This window comes from Amia ocellicauda, chromosome 14 (genome assembly GCF_036373705.1).
Source record: "Amia ocellicauda isolate fAmiCal2 chromosome 14, fAmiCal2.hap1, whole genome shotgun sequence".
NCBI lineage: Eukaryota > Metazoa > Chordata > Actinopteri > Amiiformes > Amiidae > Amia > Amia ocellicauda.
In genome coordinates this window covers 14638338-14655787 of record NC_089863.1, presented here as the reverse complement: position 1 = coordinate 14655787, position 17450 = coordinate 14638338, and the positions used below count along the sequence as shown (strand labels likewise).

The 17450-nt window shown below is 37.5% G+C and overlaps 1 long non-coding RNA gene across 1 annotated transcript; it reads right to left on the bottom strand.

Moving 5' to 3' along the window:
- Nucleotides 1-4309: 4309 nt before the first annotated feature.
- LOC136768836 (uncharacterized) lies at nt 4310-7158 on the bottom strand. Its single transcript, XR_010822039.1, has 3 exons — nt 6946-7158; nt 6262-6377; nt 4310-5033 (listed from the first exon to the last, which is right to left on the bottom strand). It is a non-coding gene; the product is annotated as an uncharacterized LOC136768836 (long non-coding RNA).
- Between the last annotated feature and the right edge of the window lie 10292 nt (nt 7159-17450).

Sequence of the window (17450 nt, the reverse complement as noted above, 5' to 3'; positions counted from 1 at the left end):
GGACTTTTGCAAACTGTCGTTTCATTGCTGCTACAGACCCATATTCTGACATGACTGTTCTACTTCACTTTCCCTACACCCCCTATAATTGAGTTTTCCACCTTGTGGAGTAGCATGTTTATTACTACATTGTAATAATGCATTTATAAGGCTTTATTAATACAATGTAATTTCAATGTTAAACATGTTTGCCATGTTGTTGTTGTTGTTGTTGTTGTCAAATAATTATACTATATTGTTTTACCCAGGTTGTCTGTCAGAAATATATATTCACATAAAGCAAGAACCATAAAACAAAAATTACAAAAAGATGCACCATACAGCTGTAGTCCTAATTAAGTAAAAATGACCAAATAAGAAACATGACTATTGAACTCTTCTATTGTGGGTAATAAAATCCTTTTTATTCTCTTCTTGTTCTTTATCGGTGTTATTATAACCGATGTGGATGAATTTCTTCCTATCTGGGCCATTATTACCTTCCTGCTTCAGGTATGTGTTTGCTGGGGGTTCTGACTTCTTAGAATTGAAAGCATTGATAATTAAACAGGTGTGGTTCCTTTTATATCATTTAATTACAATATATTGTATTTCATTGTATTTTATTCTGTCACATTGCACAAGGTGTTTTGCCTTCATCAGATTAGTGTCTTGCCCAATGAGAACAGAGATAAGTGTTTGAGTTCCTGCCCGGGGAGAACTTTTTAAAGCTTATCATTGTAATACAGTTGTCTATTTTTGCAATATACCAATACAACTGTATATGTGTCAATGACATATCTATAGGCTATATCTAGAATGTCTTTATTTAATATTCTAATGTAAAAGGACCATTCTACTGTGTCTTTCACAAAACATCCTACTGAAAACAAATTATAACTAAACTCTTGTACTCTGCCATTACTAAAGCCCCCTTTCATCAGATAAGTATCTCAAGTCCCTTATTATAACACAAATATGTAACTCATATGATATGATATAACCATACAATACTGCAGCTTTCTACTCACCATTACAATAGCCCATCTTAATTGGCTGACTATTCTCCTGTGATTTTAATAAAGCCTACAGTCAAAACATAACTCTTTACGGTTACTAAAGTGCTTTTACTAAAGCCCCCATCACAACACAACTAGTCTCCTCCACTGCTGTTAGTTCAGTAAATACATGTGCAATAGGCCACTGTTTAAACATGACTATTCTACAACATCTACTCTTACCCCCTCATTGTAGCCTATTCTGCTATACTACAGCACACCACTGTATTACTGTACTGTTATCCCTATCTGAATGTTACTATTTTAACCCATCTGTTAACATAGCCTCCATTGAAACATTACTTTTCTACTGCACTGTTTTTCTACAATAACAAAGAGATGAAATATGACTTTTCTATTATACCCCCCCGTCCTCCTCTTCTTTTACTTTAGCCCCAATTATAACACAACTAATCCACTGTATTTTTACAGTTACCTACTGTATCACTGTAACCCATTCAGATATGAAGTACTTTTACCATAACGTCCTATTCTAAAATAATCATTTGTTACTGGACTATTGCCATAGCACCCTTTTACAACACAATTTTCCTACCATGCAATTACAATAGCCCAGCCATGTAACCTGACTATGTTATTATACTTAAATGATACCCCCTTTATTGTGCCTTGACTATTCTTTGGTATGTTTGCTACAAATGTGGATTACAAAATTACTTTTCTGCAGTTGTTTGATGAAGAGCACCCTAGCGCAGTATGACTAAACATTCATTTTCAAATTATATTCATTTCCAAAGACCAGGCTGATAAGAGTATGTGGTCTTGCGTCTCAGCTCTTATCTCCACTCTGCTCTTGTTGGGCAAGTTGCTTTTCTCATGATGGTGGCACAACTTGTGCAACATGGTCCAAATTAAATAAAATACAGTACAATTAAATAAAAAAAAAAATATATATATATAAATATCTTAATTCGTTGATCAGCTGATTAAATAAGCCAGTAAAGTTACTGGTTAAATGAAGGGGAGCTCAGGTTGTTGTGAGGCTGTTCAAGGGTATTCAGGTTTTTGTTCCAAAAGGTCCGCTGGGTTTCTGGAGATCCCTCAACACTGCCTGCTTAACTGATGTTAAGTAAAGCTTCCAAGACATATTAAAATGATCAATTTCATTGTCTCTTCCACAACCCTTTCCCTGGATATTATCCCTTACTCTCTGCTCTTTTGTTTAAGTGTTGGATTGTTGGTTTATTGGTTTACAGAGTGCTCTCTCTGTATTCTCACAGAAGCATCTGAGTTATATTGTAGCATCTTGAAACTATAGTATTGTCGATGTATTATGCAAGTAAACCTTGCATTATATAAATCTGCCTGCCATAAATACTAATATTATTATTATGACGATGTCGAAGAAAATAACAAAGACAAAGAAAAAGAAGAGGATAAAGGAGAAGATAAAGGTTAAAACAAGAAAAGAAACAAGAATTTAAGGAATAAGAATAATTCAAAAGTAAAAGTGGTAAGACGCATATCAAGACTCATATTCCTTCTTGATGTTTAAAGATTGGTACACTAAATTAATAAAGCTTTCATAATAATAATACTAATGATTTTATTTCTGGGTGATTACAGCTGTTAAAACATGTATATATCATGATAATGAATACAATATCATTAAAATGATTAATCATACTTCAGTCATTTGTATTATTATTATTATTATTATTATTATTATTATTATTCACGTGAATGCATTTTAGCTTGGACACTTTTAAAGGCTAATTTGGATCCTCAGTAATACAATATAATATAATAATATTGTATAATAATACAATCATTTATATATAAGTGTGTGTGTGTGTGTGTGTGTGTGTGTGTGTGTGTTTAAAATTGAAATAGCTTTTTCAGGCAGAATTCCAGAATGAAATTTAAATGGACCTGTTGGAAGTACTCTTAATTTTGTCACACATCTGACTAAAGCAAGTCTTTTCTGTTTTAAAGGCAATTGACACTAGAGAAGCTTCTAAAAAATACTGAAAATAAAGTAACCACCCCAATGACCTTAAAATGTATTAGATGGCTACAAAATATTAGAATTAAGCAATGCTTCAGAATACCTGTAACCATAGAATGGAGCAAAAACATCACAATTCAGAGATACATCAATTAAATTGACTTATAAATGGTACTTATAAGCTTACCTTATTTGTAGAGCTATAACATATAATGCAAACTTCTTATAGCATATGTAATTAAATAAGCTTTATAATATGTTCAATTGCAGCAAATAAATGGCATGGCAGAATATGATGATAGATTGATGTCGGCATGAATAGGTCATGTTATAGTACTTAATACAAGGTGTAGAACCCGTCTCTGAAATAACTGGAAAAGTCGTTGAGCAAATAGAACTTTAATCAAGCCGGCTTGGAAGCTCCACGTCAGGGAAATCCTTCAGGCAAAACTTCATGTTTAGAAACATGAGTGAAGCTTTATAGGAAAATGACGTAGAATCTTGTGGCCATTCATCCAATCAAAAGCTTCAAAAAATGCAAGCTCTGGAAAGTTGTAGGCTGCCCTTCCCGAGGGAAGAGGTCATCATGGACGCAGATGTCTGGTCCTGTTACAGCATACAAACAGTACAATCTTGTGGTTTTCTTAACAATGAGGTAACATATTTAGCTTTGAGAGGAGAAACAGGAAATCCACACACAGACAAACCCATGGGTGGATACATTTGGAAAAACCCATGGGCTATACATTCGGACAAATCCATTTCTCTAATCATACAAAAACAGAAGTCAAAGTGGAAAGGAGAATAACTTCAATAGGATGCATCTTTAACAACCACTTTGTTGGTTTTGCTAGGCTAGATAAAGCTAATTTGCTCAGTCTGTATACAAGCCATTTCTAATACTAACACCAATATAAAACATTATATAATTATCACAAAACACTTTCTTCAACTTTCCTGTACAGTCTTCACAAGGTATGTTATTAAATATATTATTAACTTATTATAACAAAAAGCTTAAATGAAAATGTCTAATAATATATGTATAATTTGTAATTATAATCATACAACAAGTAATAACATAATTAATAATGTGTTAATAGATTGTTTATAATGGACACTAAAAATGTTACCAACTTTTCTTCCCAGCTGGGTCCTCTAGTTTCAACAGTACACCGCTTAAATGTTTTTGTGATCTTCACATCTAACATTCAAGCCTTACTGTGCACAATGCACACTCTTTGCCAGTCAGTCAGTGAGTAAGTTAATGGATCAGTACAGAAATACAGTCCCAGACCAGGTGTTTGAATGCTTTGCAGTTTTATTGAGCTGTTCAGCAGAGACACAGTACAACTGATCTCTCAGAGCAGAGCAGAGCCAAGAGCAGACTCACACCAGATGGACAGAGAGAGAGATGGGAAATGGGGAGGGGGCAGAGATAAGAGGTAGAGAGAGAGCGAAAGATAGAACACTGCAAAAGAAAACATACATTTCCCTCTCTCTCTCTCTGGCTCACTATCCGCTGCACTGTTGTATGAGGGGCTTTCCTATCATCTCATTTTCTCTCTTTCTTTTTCTTGTATCCTATTGTAAATTTTTAAAACTGAAGGGGATCTCCAGTATTCTTCCCCGACTTTCCCTCTCTTTCTAGGTGTGATTAATGCTTACACACCCAAATGATACATACATGGCACACAGAGGCATACTCAACCCAGATCACTATTTTTTTCATCAAGCCTGTGAAATGTGTGTAAGACAGCTTCATATATACATCACTCTGGGTTCTTCGGGGGTTTGAGTATAGCAGTGCATTGAGCTAGGCAGGCAAACAGGGGATGCTCTCCCCCCCCCAGGCCTCAGGCCAGATTTTGCATCATGCTCCTGATCCAGTTAACCTCTTGGGAGACTTTACTGAATAGGGTTGGTACAGACTCTTTATTGTTGCAATCTGCCTGACCCTCAGATATCACCCCATACAGGATGTAACTGCGCCCAGCATAGCAGAACATAGGGCCACCTGAGTCACCCTGCAGAGAGAGAGACTGAGTGAGAATGTGAGGGGGATAGAGATAAATGTTAGATTACATGACTAATCCAATTACCTTAAAACTATAATTGTCATCACATCACATTCTTTATATGTTCAACACCTCTCCCTCATCCCCAACATGAGAAACCACATCATCAGTGCACCACAACAAAATACATGGTCACTGCATTTCTCCACATACACTAACCTCTGCCAGAGCACTGATGCCACAACATTATTGATTACCAGCATCCTCCCTCTGTACAAGAGCCAAAGGAGCAGCCAGTGCCAGCACCCCCGCCTCTCCTCTACCTGCTCTTCTAAGCTCTTCCAGTTCTTCTGCTCTGCCTTCTCTCTGCCAGGATAACCTCAGGCAATTCAACTCTCTGCTGCTCCACTGCTGCCCAGATGGCAATTCTTGAGGATGCCTGCCCCCACTTCCCCAGCAGCACTTCAGTCCTCTCTGTCCAATTAACACTTGCAAATTAATCCCATCTCTCTAGAAAGTCCTCCAATACAGCCACATCCCAGTCTCCCACCACACACACACACACACACACACACACATCATCCACACATCATCCACACACTCTGACACACAGCCCACCACAGGAAAGGGTGCTTAGGCCAGTCAACACATTTCTCAGTGTGTGCAGAAGTTAGGGATCCTGGTCTGAGGCGATTGGCAGGAGGCTTAGGCCAAATTTCAAAGCACATCAAGGACATCGGCCTCCAGTTGGAAATATAACTTTTCACTTGCAGCATAATGCTGAAAGGCAGATGTCTATCCTGCACCAACTTCACACACACACTGAGCAAGTCCATTCCCAGCACTGTCTGCATTGCCTTATGAAACTCCACTCCATTCTCTCCCTTGCAGGCCTGCTAGTTGATTTATGCCCATTTCCACCACATTCATCGCAAAGACTTCACCATGTCTGTGCTGTACTGTTTGTATCATATTCTCTCTGGCCAGAAACACAACCACAGCTTTGCTCATATGGGTGACTGATTTGACATTCTCACAGCCCTCAGTGGTGACTGACTCAGTTAAGATATGTGTACCAAAATGCTTTTGCAGCTGTGGATACAAATTCAATATTTATGATATTAATGGACTACTACTGATATTGACAGTCCTTTAAAAGTCCTTTAAAATGGATCCCTACCTTCTTTACCCCATACTGGAATAATCACATTAGAAAGGGCTGAGATCCCTGACTTACCTTGCAGATTCTAGTTGTACTGCTCTTGCCGATGGCACAGAATGTGTCGAATCGATGTGGGTAATGTCTGCCACAACTCGTGACTTGAATGATCGCACTCATTGGATGCCACATGTCTGACAGGGATGAAAACAACAGCAGAATAAGCAGAATACTCCACTGCACCATGGGAATATCATGATATAAAATTATATTCGATATACATAAGCATGTGAACTCTGGGAAAGTGTGGCTTCTTTGAAGTACAATGTAACAAAGTTCAGTGAAATGTTGCAACTACTGGAAACCAATATAAAACCGGTGGTGCAGCCGTAGCAAGAATTGTGACTTTGTCAGGATAAATGTGCATAAGAGATGATTTCAATTCACTCTTTCTTTCTTCACTCCAGGAATTACAATTTTCCTATTATTTTGTATTGCTCTTATCATACAGTCTATTTCTCCTTTTTAAATATCAGTTTTCATTCTTTGTAAAGCTGGTTATTTGTCTATGTTGTGTCCTCTGGAGTGCATTTTCTCACTCAGCATTTTGACACCATTGCTACAAATGGAGGTCACCACCACACTCATAGGGTTCACTGCCTTGGGTGTTGGTCAGCTTGGTTAATAGGGACAGCAGAAATTAACAGGGAAAGATCAGCAAAGTTAGTTCAGGTGTTGTGTGTGTTGTCAACCTTTACTTACTTAAACTGTGGAGGGATTGCCAGGCAGCGACAAAGCAAAGTGTGTTAGATGGAGGCATGGAGCCAGGATTGGGCAGTGCGATGGGAACCAACTTGAAGGGAGTCTCCAGCTCAACCAGGACCAAGTCATAGCTGTGTGTGTAGATTTGTCTGATATGCGACACATTGCCTTGCCTCAGGTTTGTGTGCCCTCCCCAGACTCTGCAGCTGCCGATCGTAGCCCTGTGGACAATAATTTTAAAAAAAGAACAAACACAATAACACAACAGCAACATGATGGTCACTAGTATTTAGAGCAGTGGTCTCAAACTCAGTTACTGGAGGGCTGTGTGTATGCTGGCTTTTCATTCCAACAGACTCCTCAATTGCTTAATTAGTCTAATTGTTTAATTAGCTATATACATTTAAACACCTATACAGGCCCCGGGATATTTTATAAGCAACTATACCTTGGATCAAATGCACTTTGAGACCATCAACTGCAAAATACCTTGCAATATATTTTTTTAAATATGTCAAACTGAAAAATTAATTGGTCAAATTAAGTAGTTGAGGACTCGGTTGGAACGAAAACCAGTATACACACGACCCTCCAGGAACTGAGTTTGAGATCACTCATTTAGAGTAACCGCAATGGCCTTGGCCATGTAAGTGTGATCCAGATGCATTTTCTCCTTAGTGGAATATTATTTAAAAGAAAACAGAACATCAATACATAATCTCATGTTTTCCATGATAGCAAGTTTTAATTAGTTGGCAGAGATTAGGTGCTAAATGGACATTAGTATTTACTCAGTACTGAATAGGATAGCGAGAATAGGATAGATAGAGATAGACATGGTAGATTACAGACTGGACATGAGTTGATTGTGTTTGATTTCATGGGAATTCTTGTCTTACCTTCGCAGGTGTTCAGTAGCAGGACAGAGAACAGCAGCTGCAGGAAAAGCATCTTGACCCTCCTGGATTCTCACTGGACACAGAGCACTGACTCTCAGTAACTACGGCGGCTCTCTGGACACAGAGGATTGACTCTTCCTCACTCTACTGGACCCCACTGGAGACAACATGCTTTATATAGATCTGAGAGGGATGCACTGGGAGATGCCCACTTAAACACCCACAATCAGATATTACCTCCCTCTCCTGACACACACACACAGCAAAAAAAAACTACAAAAATGCAATTTTTTCCCCATACTCATCGTGACTTGACCTTTGTACTGAGTTCTTACTTTAATCCCTATGATACCATGGCTATACTCTTGGATTTCATATTACCCACTATTTTAACATGATCGTGAGTCTAATTGTCTACAGTCCTCTGTCTTTTTCAACATGTCTTCTGTAATTTAGGCTATTGCCATTCTTATATGCAAGAATAACTACTGCCTTTCTATCACATCCTACTGTAACTAAACTATTCTGCTGTACATTTACTATAGCTCCCCTATTGTAACATGCAGATCACTAAAGATAGCTGCTGCAGCTGTTATTGTTGTTGTTATTCTCATTTTTATTATAATTATAATTAGCAAGCCTTTTTTCACTGTGTTTCTTTGTGTCTGGACACATTCCGTCCGTCCTTTTCATTGTGTGTGTGTGTGTGTGTGTGTGTGTATGTGTGTGTTTATGGCTCTGGTGCACAATGCTTCGGGGCATCATAAGATGCATGTCTTGACCAACTATAGTTACTGTGGTTAGGAAATAAGTGCTTTTATCTTCATGAGAAATCTTACATTAAATGAGTAAAGGGACTATCAGCAGAATTACTGTGCTGCTTTTTACTATTACCCCAACTGGGATATTGCAACTTTCCTTTCATTGCTGCTACAGTCCCATATTCTGTAATTTCTATTCTACTTCACTTTCCCTACACCCCCTATAATTGCATGAGTTTCCACCTCACTGTTCTGCACTAAATACCTGTAGGAACATAAGCACTTTAATGTACAGTTATAATAAGCTGCTGTTGTACTAATCTCATATCTATTTGTAAGTGCTTAATATATTTCATATGTTTACATATTGCAATTAAGGCACTTAATTGTCCTTTAAGAAAGCATCACAGACTTCAAATGCAGCACTAACACTTTTCATTGGCTTTTGGATTTGAAACAGATCAGTTTCTGACCTCACAAAACAAAGCCATGTTCTCTGCTGGTTTGATTGAGTACTTATATTATTTCCCTCAAGGCCCTTTGTTGCAGTTGAGAACTCCACAGTATTCACATGGTATGTGTCTCTTGCACATATGTATGAGGGGTCGATTAGGAAATAATTTAAACTTTTTGTGCACACACACATATGACACACTCACACACACATACATATGAAACTTTTAAAGTGCATGTGAGAAATTCTCATATACACTACCGGTCAAAAGTTTTAGAACACCTCAATTTTTCATTTTTTTATTGAAATGTACGCAGATTAATGTCTCAATGTACTCTGAATTGAAAGCATAGAACATATAAACAATTGGAGATAATCATGGAATCATTTTTATTTAACAAAATGTAATCCCTTAAACTGACAAACTCCTCTGGTATCAAATTTGTGTGCTTCTGTTTAATCCCATGTGTACTCTTCACTGTTGTGTTGTTTGCAAAGTGTTTGGTATCCAATGAAAGCTGAGACTCTTAGCTTTCTAACAATGTGAAGCATTCCCCACCCTCCCGCATTCTGAAATTAGGAGGTGGGGGGAATACTTGATCTGAGTAGGTATACAAAATCTCAGACAATATTGACAATTATGACATATTCTAGAACCAGACAGTCTACTAATCAAAACAAGACCATCCACGTTTTGGTAAAAGCAACACACTCCTTTTTACATAATAGTATCTGAACTTCTCTGTGTTTGATAGAACATCAAATAATATTCTCCATATCAAACCCCATTCTCCCACGCCACAATGCAGCAATCTTACCGCATCCATAAAAGGCCCAGGCCTCTTAGTGAGGCTCAAGATCGCTACAATACATACTGGGTTAATTGTTAGGTTGTTCTGAACAACACAAGTGTATTAGCACTTTGTATTGCACTTATATTTTGTTAGTCGCCCTGGACAAGCGTGTCTGCTAAAAAATAAATTATAATAATAAATAAAAAAGAAGTCCAATCAAAACTGAGTGATCTGTGACCGTCTGAATGCCCCCCCCACCCGAAGCAGATTGCACGTTTACACCCAGGGCTCTGAATGATGGCAGCGACACAGAAACTGTAAATCGGATGTGTTTGAGAATGAAACGCGCTGGTAGCCAAGAGAATAAGCTTTCAAACAATGTGCGCATTGTAGGAGTACAGTGTAACTTCTATACACACAAGCTGTGTGTAACACTGACAAATAATGCTTAAGAGGGTGTAGTAACACAGTATATAACTCTGAAATGTACATTATTTTTCAGGTTTTGGTAACCTAAACTTCTTTTTTTAAAACCTCTTGCAGTTTATTGCTTACCTTTGTGCCATTTCAAGTTATTCACTGGACTTGAACTGCTTAAATTTCAAGAAAAACAGGAAAATATGTGTTTGCGAGCATTTCATATGTCATATGAAACAATTTCACTATATCTGAAAGTTATTTCACTATATCAGGAAGTTATTTAATGGGAAAATGACATCTCGTCCCTGTCAATTCACCCAGCAACAATTGGTTCCCTACAATTCATCCTGGCGACAATTCACTCACATTATACAATCTGTATTTAAGCTACTTAAAATAGGTTTCACAACAAAGCTTGTGTCTTTGCTGGTGTAGTGGTTATGGAACACTGCTGTGAACCAAGCATTTTGGGTTTGATTCCTGACATAGGGGTATTATTTCTAATGTAGGTATAGATGTTTTTTTAATTAATATATATATATATATATATATATATATATATATATATATATATATATATATATATATATATATACTATTATTTCCCAAAGTTAATGGTATCAGAGTAGAACGAACAATTATAATGCGATTAATTAAGGCTTTTATACAGCTTCATAATTTTCAGCTGTGTGAGTCTGTGTGAGAGAGCATTTCATATTTGTGTTTATGTATGTATTTTATTCATTTATGTATTAGCAGATGCCCTTATCCCTGGTGACTTACACAATATAAGAGCATTACAAAAGTTCAATAATTCTGCATAAAATCACAGATCAAAACAATACAATTACAAGTTCAAAATTAAGTGCATAAGAAAAATATACAGTTAATACAAAATGCAAGTCCTACATGTGTGTACGTTTCATATGTGTGTGAGAGAGAGTTTCATATGTGTGTGCACAGAACATTTTAATTATTTCCTAAACGGCCCATCATACATATGTGTAACCACGTTTGAAATTAACTTCCTGAAGGGAGTAAATACTATATTATTTATAATACAATTATTATTATTATTATTATTATTATTATTATTATTGGCAGGTGTGAGTTTTCTATGTGTCTTGACTTTTTAGAATTGAAGGCATTGAGAACTGAACAAATGTGTTTTAATTTAATTCGTTTATTTCATTTTATGAAGTGGCATTGCACAAGGTGTTTCACCATCCATTGGATAAGCATCTTGCTCAACACCAGCAACGATAAGAGCTTGTTCTTGTGCCTGGAGCATTACTTGCTTATACTGATACTTATTATGATGCTTCTACAATAACTTTATCCATAGACCGCATTTATAGCACAACAATCCTACCATAAAATAACATTAGTCCATCAACGTAACCCAATTCACTTATAAAATGATACGCCATCTTATTGTGACTTGATTATTCTATGGTATTGCTGTTACAAACTAATATTGTAAAATTACTTGTCTAAGAACCCCCTACGGCAGCATGACTAAACAATATAATAAAAAAGAACACATTCATTTTCTAAGTACATTAAGATCCAAAGGAAGACCAGGTTGATAAGGATATTTGTTTGTGCTGCTCGGCTCTTATCTCCACTCTACTGTTGTTGGGCAAGACGATGATGTTGACACACTTTATGCAACACAGTCAAAATAAAAAATAAAATAATAATAATAAAACAATAAAGTTAAACCAAATATATTGAACCTGAAAGACAAGAAGTGTCCAGGCTTGTAAGGAATAATAATAATAATAATACAAACATTAATAATACTAATAGCATTCAACCACATCATCAACTTTATTTAATCAATTAAAAGCAGAATAGTCATGTTGCTTGCTCTGAATTAATAGATAGGCAAAGTCAAAGTAAATAAAGTAAAGTTACAGGTTAAATGAAGGGGAACTCAGGTTGCTATGGAGCTCTTGACGGTTATTCAGGCTTTTGTTCCAAAAGATCTCCAGGATTTCTGGAGATCCCAAAACACAGACAGCTTAACTGATGTTTCCAAGACTATTAAACTCCTATTTAGTCACTTAGACAACCCTGGATCTTATCACTTACTGTCTGCTGTTTTATTTATTTGTTGGTTTGTGGGTTTATTTAGCTTTCCAGTTTAGTTCTACTCTCTGTATTCTCACATAAGCACTTATTAGAAGCACATTATTTGTAAACCTTGTATAATATAAAGCTGACTGCCATATGAACTACTACCACTACTACTAATAATAATAATACTAATATATTTTGTTACAGCTGTCAAAAATGTATTCACATATCAAGAGACATCATAAGGAAGATGCAATGTAAAAATGTAGTCCTAATTAAGAATGATGTCAAATTACATTAGAACAAGAAACATGACCTTTCTACATTCCCAGTCAGCCATACGGTGTGTCTATAGCAAGATTCTCTGTCTCTACCTTTCAGATGTATGTGGTCAATCTGAAGAAGGGGTACAACACTATAACTCGGGAGTGGGGGACCAATGATAGGTAAGCCATTCATTTGTATAATTGAAAGCTCAGTTGGAACACAAAACAGCAAGGCAGTTGGTCCCCAGGATCTGAGTTGGGAACCACAGATCTTGTCTGTGTGTTCATTACAAAATGACTGTTATCTGTATCTAATGTTGCTGTTAATGAGAGACTATGCCGTTACCCAAGATGTGTTTCTGTGTCTGTTCCTGAGGGAATCTCTGTTCTGTCAGGTGACAAAAGACCCTCTCAGTCTCTCTATGAACAATCTTCAGGCTGGAGTGAACCGTAGTGAGTCCTACTGTTATAAGGGGTCCCTTACTATAGCAAGGTGGTGGTATGGACCATGTTTACAGAGCCTTTGAAGGCTAGTAGAGTTCTGGGCAGTAACTTGAATTCCACCCCTGTTTCCCCCGTGTGTAACTTCTAGGTTGATTAGAGAGACGGGACAACTGAATCTTACTGTGTGCATAAATGCCGACATCACTCCATTACAATCCATGTTTAGTAAAGAGATGGGTGGAAAGTTAGTGTATTATGTATTTATAAACCCTCTCTCTCCATGCAGTGTACAGTAAATCCAAGTGACCGGTCATCACCCATTAAGCTTGTACTGTATGTGTTAACCCTGTCAGTGCAGTGCAGACTTACTGTAGTGTTCAAATGGAGGCTGCACTGAAAAAAATGATTTATTGGGTCAGTAATTATTATATACAGTGAGGGAAAAAAGTATTTGATCCCCTGCTGATTTTGTACGTTTGCCCACTGACAAAGAAATGATCAGTCTATAATTTTAATGGTAGGTGTATTTTAACAGTGAGAGACAGAATAACAGCAAAAAAATCCAGAAAAACGCATTTCAGAAAAGTTATAAATTGATTTGCGTGTTAATGAGGGAAATAAGTATTTGATCCCCTATCAATCAGCAAGATTTCTGGCTCCCAGGTGTCTTTTATACAGGTAACGAGCTGAGATTAGGAGCACTCTCTTAAAGGGAGTGCTCCTAATCTCAGCTCGTTACCTGTATAAAACACACCTGTCCACAGAAGCAATCAATCAATCAGATTCCAAACTCTCCACCATGGCCAAGACCAAAGAGCTGTCCAAGGATGTCAGGGACAAGATTGTAGACCTACACAAGGCTGGAATGGGCTACAAGACCATCGCCAAGCAGCTTGGTGAGAAGGTGACAACAGTTGGTCGATTATTCGCAAATGGAAGAAACACAAAATAACTGTCAGTCTCCCTCGGTCTGGGGCTCCATGCAAGATCTCACCTCGTGGAGTTTCAATGATCATGAGAACGGTGAGGAATCAGCCCAGAACTACACGGGAGGATCTTGTTAATGATCTCAAGGCAGCTGGGACCATAGTCACCAAGAAAACAATTGGTAACACACTACGCCGTGAAGGACTGAAATCCTGCAGCGCCCGCAAGGTCCCCCTGCTCAAGAAAGCACATGTACAGGCCCGTCTGAAGTTTGCCAACATCTGAATGATTCAGAGGAGAACTGGGTGAAAGTGTTGTGGTCAGATGAGACCAAAATCAAGCTCTTTGGCATCAACTCAACTCGCCGTGTTTGGAGGGGGAGGAATGACCCCAAGAACACCATCCCCACCGTTAAACATGGAGGTGGAAACATTATGCTTTGGGGGTGTTTTTCTGCTAAGGGGACAGGACAACTGCACCGCATCAAAGGGACGATGGACGGGGCCATGTACCGTCAAATCTTGGGTGAGAACCTCCTTCCCTCAGCCAGGGCATTGAAAATGGGTCGTGGATGGGTATTCCAGCATGACAATGACCCAAAACACACAGCCAAGGCAACAAAGGAGTGGCTCAAGAAGAAGCACATTAAGGTCCTGGAGTGGCCTAGCCAGTCTCCAGACCTTAATCCCATAGAAAATCTGTGGAGGGAGCTGAAGGTTCAAGTTGCCATACGTCAGCCTCGAAACCTTAATGACTTGGAGAGGATCTGCAAAGAGGAGTGGGACAAAATCCCTCCTGAGATGTGTGCAAACCTGGTGGCCAACTACAAGAAACGTCTGACCTCTGTGATTGCCAACAAGGGTTTTGCCACCAAGTACTAAGTCGAAGGGGTCAAATACTTATTTCCCTCATTAACATGCAAATCACTTTTTTGAAATGCATTTTTCTGGATTTTGTTGTTGTTATTCTGTCTGTCACTGTTAAAATACACCTACCATTAAAATTATAGACTGATCATTTCTTTGTCAGTGGACAAACGTACAAAATCAGCAAGGGATCAAATACTTTTTTCCCCCACTGTACATGGTTGGTGTAAATTCTACATAAAAACAATTGGTTTTCCTTTGTACTTGATAATATTGGGTTTAGTTCACACTTTAACCTCATAAATAAGATTTGTAATTATGCTTCAGAAGATTAGAAATATTAATTGTAATTTCGCAATAAAATTGAACTAAGCAGAAACGCATGGAAAGCCGGAAGTTTAGCTTTGGCGCCTGGCATCGGGGACGGACGGAGTAAACGTTCATGTTTGTCTAATGTGCCAGACACACGGGCGCCGACTCTTCAAGGAGGACAAACCCTTCTGCTGTGCCCTGGATTTATGAAGTAAGATTTTTTTTACCACAATCGACTTATACTGTAATAGAATTGTGTTGTCAATATGATGTTTGAGTAGAATTCTCTGACATAACTCAGGTTAGATTATTTTATTTAACTTAAATAGCAATGCTACCTGCGTTAGCCATTAGAACTGTCAGTAAACAAGTTTTCGTAGCCAAACCTCGGAAGCAATTTTACTATAACTGAGCGTGAAATAAGATCAGGGATCAGCATTAGTCATTTATATGGATTTTAATATTTGTTTGTTTTAGTCCAGTTACAAACATTTTACGTAAAAAACTGAGATGTTAGCATCATTTGGAAGGTTGTTTTCATGTTCTTACTAGGTCCTCTAACATGTGACTTTACTCTAGATGGCGGAGGAATTCAGAAGAATCACGGCAGTTACTCTCACGCAAACCTCTATGAGGAAACTTGACGGTTAGGGTTAACATTTCCCAGGCTATTCTTTTGAAAAATTAGTCTTTGGTAGCAAATGCCAGTGTTTAATTTGTGGCTGAAATATTCTAGGTCATTGGTGATGGCTTTACTGGGACCATAGTCTGAAACACATGTGAAAACTGTGACTGCCCATTCTAACGTAATTTTTAAATTATTGCAGTGTGTGAAGCATTGTTTTTCTGATGTCACCAATAACTTCAATAAAAAAGTTGACAAGATACATACTGTTCAATGTGAGTGATTGTTGATGGGGTTAAATGTTATGCATCTTACAATGTATAATCAATCATTTATACTGAAATAATTTAGTTTAAAAATACTGACAATTGGGAGTTAATTTTTATTTAATTAATTAAGTATTTTTGTATTTGACAATCAAGTAAAATTTACTAAGAAACTATGAAGAATTAAGTAAACCTTACCTGATATACTTTGTGAATATTAATTGCTAATGTGGATCATTATTTGAATCAACCTTCAGTAAACTGATTGGTCAATGGTTGTTGTACTATGTGCATTAACACTTTCTTTATCTGCAGATCAACTTGTTTCCTAAATCCCTCTATATCGACAACATCACCAGTATTCCGATGACCCACATCTATTGCAACTTCCAGAAATGAAACGGATGCACAGTGGAGAGCTCCCGAGTTGCCTGCTCCACTTCACTCCCCCAGTGCATTGCCATTCAACCACCAGACAGTGCTACTATATATATATATATATATATATATATATATATATATATATATATATATATCTTAAAAGCATCCAAGCACTTCATCTTCACTCCCATGAGGTGCTGGCCCAGATATGTTAAAAATATATAGTGAAAAATTGATTTTGTAGCCGTACTCTCCCTTATTAGACTATTAGTATTTAGACAGGACTCTTGTATTTAAAAGCCCAAGATGTTTCCCCTTGCTTCAATCTACAGCCCCCCTTATCCATGGTAAACCTAGAAGGTCTATTATTTAATTTTCCTGTCTTTTATATATTACCCTCTTTCCAATTTCCCATATTGCAAACAGCATTCTTCTACTTCTTCTTCTGATTATTAATCTACTAGTCATAATTATATCAACAACACAGCTGTATAAAATATATTAAAATTGTGAAAGTTCAAAGTATTGTCATTAAACTGCTATTATAATATTAATATTTGTAGAAATTATTACAGTGTTTATGTGTGTATGTATGTATGTATTGTGGCACGGCGTGGAGTGTGTGCCGGGTCGTCACTTTGGGTTGCTGTAATACGATGTTGTTTAGGAGAATTTGGCAGTGTTGCAGTCAATGTTCTTTCTGGGTTCATTTTCCAAGGGTTGTTGTTAGTCAAAAGTAGGTTGTGTGCCCTTGTGGTCTGTTTGTCTCTTTCTCTTCTCTCCCTTCATTCAGGCCACTCTCTCTTTCCCTCTGTTTCACCTCTCTTTACAGTCCCTTTCCCTACCATTTTGTGCTGAGTAGTGTGTGTGACGTGTTTTTATGTGGCTTGATGTGAGATAGGTGTGCAGACTTCGTACCGGCCTACAGGTGTGTGGCGTTTATTCGTTACTGTCAGGAAGCGTTTGGAAAGGGAGATGGGGAACCATGTGAACCTAAAATACCTACCT